The sequence below is a fragment of the Engystomops pustulosus genome, unplaced genomic scaffold (assembly GCF_040894005.1).
Source record: "Engystomops pustulosus unplaced genomic scaffold, aEngPut4.maternal MAT_SCAFFOLD_171, whole genome shotgun sequence".
Taxonomy (NCBI): domain Eukaryota; kingdom Metazoa; phylum Chordata; class Amphibia; order Anura; family Leptodactylidae; genus Engystomops; species Engystomops pustulosus.
In genome coordinates, this window is record NW_027285051.1 from 163,418 (window position 1) to 170,000 (window position 6,583).

The following is a 6,583-nucleotide window of genomic DNA, read 5'->3' on the forward strand; positions in this document are numbered from 1 at the left end:
TGAAAAAGAACTGTCAGGCGGGCACCTCTCGGAAGAACCGCAGACCAAAACGACCGGTAAAAATTTTGGGCGATCCGACCCGTAGTGCACCTTCGGCGGCAGAGAAAAGCAACAAAAATACCGGTCAGAGAAGGGGAGTTTTGGTCGACTCTGCCAGGTTTTTGCACTAAGTCAGATCCGTAATGCCAGCGGGACTGAGTCGCTCTTGCGTGCCGTGGTCCTGGAAGCCTGCTCGGACAGAGTGGTCCTTCGGGTCCCGCGGGAAGGGGCATTTCATGTTCCTCTGCGGGAGGTGATCCATTTTCTGCGGGAAATGGCGAGCCCCTTCGGCTACAAGAGTGTGTAGGTCCCGCTCAACAGTCTACGTCCTTAACCATCGGGGACTTTGTAGATTTTGCCCAAAATCGCTCTCCGCAGAACAGAGCGGGAGGTCTCCGCGGCGGAGGCCGGAAAAGGTGCGAGGTGAGCGGCATGGTATGACTGGGCTCGTGCCGCTCACTGCTACCCGGAGCGTGGCGCCCTCCGGGTAAAAGGCTAGCCGGGGCGAGTAGGTGGATTGACGGGCGCATAAGCAACGCCGTCCCCGCCGTACAAGGTGCCGGTGGCCTGGCGAACCACCGGCGTAAGGCTAGCCAAGGGCGTACCGCGGGGCAGAGGGCGCATAAGCCACGCCGTCCCCGCTGTACAAGGTGCCGGTGGCCTGGCGAACCACCGGCGTAAGGCTAGCCAAGGGCGTACCGCGGGGCAGAGGGCGCATAAGCCACGCTCTCTCTCCATCCCACCAGAACAAGCGAAAAAATTTCAAAGTGTGGGAGAACCGGCTTCCCGACCGGTGGCACTCTGCCTCTCGCTGCCGCCCTCCTGGAAGCGTCCTCGGTCACTCGGTGTCCGGCAGATTTCAGAGCTCCGGAATGGTGAAAAAGAACCGGTGAGAGGGCGAATCCGGCTTCTCTCTGCCGGGCGAGGACCACCGCAGGCGGCAAGGGACGTCTGCCAGGAGACGGCGCTGCGGGCAGGCTTTAAAAGTGCATGGGGTTTTGGCCTCGGCGAAAGTCGAAAAAATTTTGCGGTCGGAGCTGTCTGCCCCGGCCGGGGAAGGCTCACCGCCGGCGGCTGCCAACCCCTGGCTTGCCCGCTGGATGCCCTTTCGGAGGCTGCTGAAAAAGAACTGTCAGGCGGGCACCTCTCGGAAGAACCGCAGACCAAAACGACCGGTAAAAATTTTGGGCGATCCGACCCTCAGTGCACCTTCGGCGGCAGAGAAAAGCAACAAAAACACCGGTCAAAGAAGGGAGGTTTTGGTCGACTCTGCCTGGTTTTTGCACTAAGTCAGATCCGTAATGCCAGCGGGACTGAGTCGCTTTTGCGTGCCGTGGTCCTGGAGGCCTGCTCGGACAGAGCGGTCCTTCGGGTCCCGCGGGAAGGGGCATTTCATGTTCCTCTGCGGGAGGTGGTCCATTTTCTGCGGGAAATGGCGAGCCCCATCGGCTACAAGAGTGTGTAGGTCCCGCTCAACAGTCTACGTCCTTAACCATCGGGGACTTTGTAGATTTTGGCAGAAATCGCCCCCCGCAGGTCCTAGCGGGAGGTCTCCGCGGCGGAGGCCGGAGAGGGCGCGAGGTGAGCGGCATGGTATGACTGGGTTCGTGCCGCTCACTGGTACCCGGAGCGTGGCGCCCTCCGGGTAAAAGGCTAGCCGGGGCGAGTAGGTGGGTTGACGGGCGCATAAGCCACGCCGTCCCCGCCGTACAAGGTGCCGGTGGCCTGGCGAACCACCGGCGTAAGGCCAGCCAGGGCGGACCGCGGGGCAGAGGGCGCATAAGCCACGCTCTCTCTCCATCCCACCAGAACAAGCGAAAAATTTTCAAAGTGTGGGAGAACCGGCGACCCGACCGGTGGCACTCTGCCTCTCGCTGCCGCCCTCCTGGAAGCGTCCTCGGTCACTCGGTGTCCGGCAGATTTCAGAGCTCCGGAATGGTGAAAAAGAACCGGAGAGGGGGCGACTCCGGCTTCTCTCTGCCGGGCGAGGACCACCGCAGGCGGCAAGGGACGTCTGACAGGAGACGGCGCTGCGGGCAGGCTTTAAAAGTGCATGGGGTTTTGGCCTCGGCGAAAGTCGAAAAAATTTTGCGGTCGGAGCCGTCTGCCCCGGCCGGGGAAGGCTCACCGCCGGCGGCTGCCAACCCCTGGCTTGCCCGCTGGATGGCCTTTCGGAGGCTGCTGAAAAAGAACTGTCAGGCGGGCACCTCTCGGAAGAACCGCAGACCAAAACGACCGGTAAAAATTTTGGGCGATCCGACCCTCAGTGCACCTTCGGCGGCAGAGAAAAGCATCAAAAATACCGGTCAAAGAAGCGAGGTTTTGGTCGACTCTGCCAGGTTTTTGCACAAAGTGTTGGCATCGTGCGGCGTCGCGCTTTGCCGTACCGTATCCCCAATGGAGCGGCGCCCGGCGGGGTAGGCTAGCCATGTGAGGTCGAGGGCGGGAGGACGGGACGTAAGCCAGGCCGTTCTCCACAAGAAATTCCGGACGCGGAGACCCCTTCTCCGCCCTACGGTCCCCAATGGGGTGGCGCCCGGCGGGTGAGGCTAGCCATGGGAGGACGGGACGTAAGCCAGGCCGTTCTCCACAAGAAATTCCGTACGCGGAGACCCTTCTCCGCCCTACGGTCCCCAATGGGGTGGCGCCCGGCGGGTGAGGCTAGCCATGTGAGGTCGAGGGCGGGAGGACGGGACGTAAGCCAGGCCGTTCTCCACAAGTAAATTCCGGACGCGGAGACCCCTTCTCCGCCCTACGGTCCCCAATGGGGTGGCGCCCGGCGGGTGAGGCTAGCCGTGTGAGGTCGAGGGCGGGAGGACGGGACGTAAGCCAGGCCGTTCTCCACAAGTAAATTCCGGACGCGGAGACCCCTTCTCCGCCCTACGGTCCCCAATGGGGTGGCGCCCGGCGGGTGAGGCTAGCCATGTGAGGTCGAGGGCGGGAGGACGGGACGTAAGCCAGGCCGTTCTCCACAAGTAAATTCCGGACGCGGAGACCCCTTCTCCGCCCTACGGTCCCCAATGGGGTGGCGCCCGGCGGGTGAGGCTAGCCGTGTGAGGTCGAGGGCGGGAGGACGGGACGTAAGCCAGGCCGTTCTCCACAAGTAAATTCCGGACGCGGAGACCCCTTCTCCGCCCTACGGTCCCCAATGGGGTGGCGCCCGGCGGGTGAGGCTAGCCATGTGAGGTCGAGGGCGGGAGGACGGGACGTAAGCCAGGCCGTTCTCCACAAGTAAATTCCGGACGCGGAGACCCCTTCTCCGCCCTACGGTCCCCAATGGGGTGGCTCCCGGCGGGTGAGGCTAGCCATGTGAGGTCGAGGGCGGGAGGACGGGACGCAAGCCAGGCCGTTCTCCACAAACTCCCAGCGGTAGAGTCTCGGCTCTCCGCTCTTTTGATCGATCTGACACAGCGCGATCCGGCGGGGCAGGGCACTTTGCTCGGTCAGGGGTATTGGCCCCGGCCGGTTTATGGTAAAGCGTTCCTTAGCCTCAGTCTTGGTCGCGCATCAATCCCCCGCTCCCCGTGAGCGGCTGTCGTCCTCTGCCTAAGGTTGTGTAGCGCGGTGCCAGTGTGGTCCTCGCACGGCCCCGCTCCTGCCACAGCGGTAGGACTCTCTGCTTCGGCTGAGGTTTGCTACGAAGCGTATGGAACGGGCGTACTCCACCGTACCGTGGGTGGGGGGCGGCGGCGGCGGCGGCAGCGTCCAGCGCGGAGCTCCGGCTCCCGCGGCAGCGCCTCGCCTAGTGTCCCTCGGGCAAGTCCAATCGCCCCCCGCCCGGTCGGAGAGCGCAGACACACCTCTGTGTCCACGGTTTATTTCCGCAGCACGAAAAGGGACGGCTCCCGCCTGCTCCTCGCGGCGGCGACGAGGCTTAGACCCACCGTGGCGTATCCGCGGTAGGTATGCTCGTCGGTCGGAGGAGCGGTTGCGGTCGAGTGGTCCCCAGTGTACCCTGTTAGCGCTGCCCGCCTACGCCTGAAGAGCTGCGGACCGAGAAAAAGGTTCGCTCCGCTGCTGACGGCGAAGCGCGCGGCACGCCGCGGAAGAGGAGAGGGAGCGGTCGCCCCCGGGGCGGCTCCCCTCCGAGTCCGGCAGAAGCAGAGATTGTAGCGGAGGGGGGGTTTCTAAATTCCCCGGGCGTGTTATCCCCAGCGGTAGCCTTTGAACTCTTCAACCGCAAGCACGATCGCACGTTCACAGCACCCGTCACTAGGAGCCGGGCCAGAGGCGGGCGGCAGACGAAACCGACATGAGCGCTTAAGGGTATTGCACCCCCGGCGCCCAGACCCTGGAAATTGAGTCTGCCCCCAAAGCCCACCCGCGTCCTCCTTGGCGCTCCCGGAGTACATGGTCGTAGATGGGCCATCGGTCGCTAATGCCAAACTGCGTCCCAGGGGTGCGTCCCCTCTGACCAACGGCAGACCCATCCCTCTCGCCAATCCGCGGATCCCCGCCAGGTCCCGAACAGGGCTCGTCCTTTAGCGTTTCAAATGCGCCCTCCCCGCCATACGAGGGGTTGAGGACCGTAGCCTTCCCTTACGAGAGGCACCAGGGGTGCGCCTGCTCGAGGGCCCGGCCGTGGGCGTAACGCTTGGGCCGCCCGGGGGAGTCGGTAGACCATGGGAGACCAACACTCGCACACGAACGTTGCCCGTGCTTTTGTGGAAGAGAGCTTCTTGCGAGGTTGTCGCTGCGGTGGCGCCCGGACAAACCCTATCCCTAAAACTTCTGGGGAATTGGCGTCTAAGCCTGCACCCTGCTCGGTATCCCTGCACCCACGAAGGGGGCCGTGGAAGGCTTGGGGTCGCGCCGGCGAAACCGACCGGATGCCCGGGGTACTGAACCCCCGGGGTCCCACCCTGGAAATTGAGCCGTCCGACCCCGCCACGTCTTCCTAGTGCTCTCCTTGGCTCCCCCGCCTGTGGGCATCGTTAGGGGCTGCGGTCATCAGCGCCGGCTAAGCTTCGGCAACACGGCCGACCCACCCCTTCGGCGCCTGGGGGTGCCTGGTCCCAGTCCGGGCCGTTCCGTAGGGGCGGCTATCCCTTACATGAGGGACTCGGTGCGTCCGCTCGGGCTGCGGGGCTCCGGCTCCGACAGCCGGGGAGCTGGTTTTGACCGCGGGCCTCCACGGGAACCGGCAGGGGCCGGACTAGGCGTCAAGCCGAAAATAACCCCGGCACCCTCTGCTTCCAAAGCGAGGGGACCTTTGGCCGAGCGGGGGCACCGGAAGCCGAACCGACCCCAACCCCTCTTCTTACCCCAGGGCTGGGCTGACCAATCCCCTGATCGGGTCTAAAATGGAAGAAGGGGATTCGAGGGAAGGGGCTGGCGGAAGGCAGTTGCCCGACGGAGTAGGCGAAGGCCAGGCCGTTTCCGAGTCCCGAGCAGAGGAGGGCGAACTCGGCTCTTCATCGACCGACGGCGAGGCGAGGGCGGTGGCTGCCGCGGGGAAGACTCCATTGCTCGTCAGCGCGCTAGGAGCGGGGCCGACTGGCTGCTCGGGGTATGGCATCCCCGGGGGCCCACCCTGGAAATCTTCGCTCCTCAGCCGCTGCAGGTTATAAGGTCCCGCCGCGCGTAAGCGCTCAACTCTCCGACCCACGGATGTCGAGCCCATGGTGAGCCGGCCGTTTCGTACGGGGAAAAGGGGTCCTCTGGCCCCACATCGATCGAGGGGGTTTAGATCCGCGGAGGCACGCACCGCGAGGCGAATCGCTGCTTTTCCCCAAGAGGTTAACCTTCAAACCACCGAGTAGGTTCGGGGCAGGGCCGACAGCCTGCACTGGGGAATTGCATCCCTGGTGGGGCGACCCTGGAAATCTCTGCCCCTTTCCACTCTTTCGGTTGGGCCTCTCGTCGGGGCGAGCGTAAGTCGGCAAGCAGACGTGGGAAGAGGCTTCTTACCGGTGACACTCCCTTCGTGAGAGAGGCAGGTACTCGCCCCGGACCCCGGTCCAAATCTGCGCGGGCTGGACGGTCTCGGCCCTAGCCGAAGGCCGCTCCCGCGAAGCCAGGGAGCCGAAAATAACCCCGACACCCTCCGCGACCTCGCGTGCTTCCAAAGCGAGGGGAACCTTTGGCCGAGCGGGGCACCCGAAGCCGAACCGACCCCAACCCCTCTTCTTACCCCAGGGCTGGGCTGACCAATCCCCTGATCGGGTCTAAAATGGAAGAAGGGGATTCGAGGGAAGGGGCTGGCGGAAGGCAGTTGCCCGACGGAGTAGGCGAAGGCCAGGCCGTTTCAAAATCCCGAGCAGAGGAAGGGCGAACGACGTTCTTCATCGACCGACGGCGAGGCTAGGGCGAGGGCGGTGGCTGCCGCGGGGAAGACTCCATTGCTTGCCAGCGTGCTAGGAGCGGGGCCGACAGGCTGCTCGGGGTATGGCATCCCCGGGGGCCCACCCTGGAAATCTTCGCTCCTCAGTCGCTGCAGGTTATAAGGTCCCGCCGCGCGTAAGCGCTCAACTCCCCGACCCACGGACGTCGAGCCCATGGTGAGCTGACAGTTTCGTACGGGGAAAAGGGGTCCTCTGGCCCC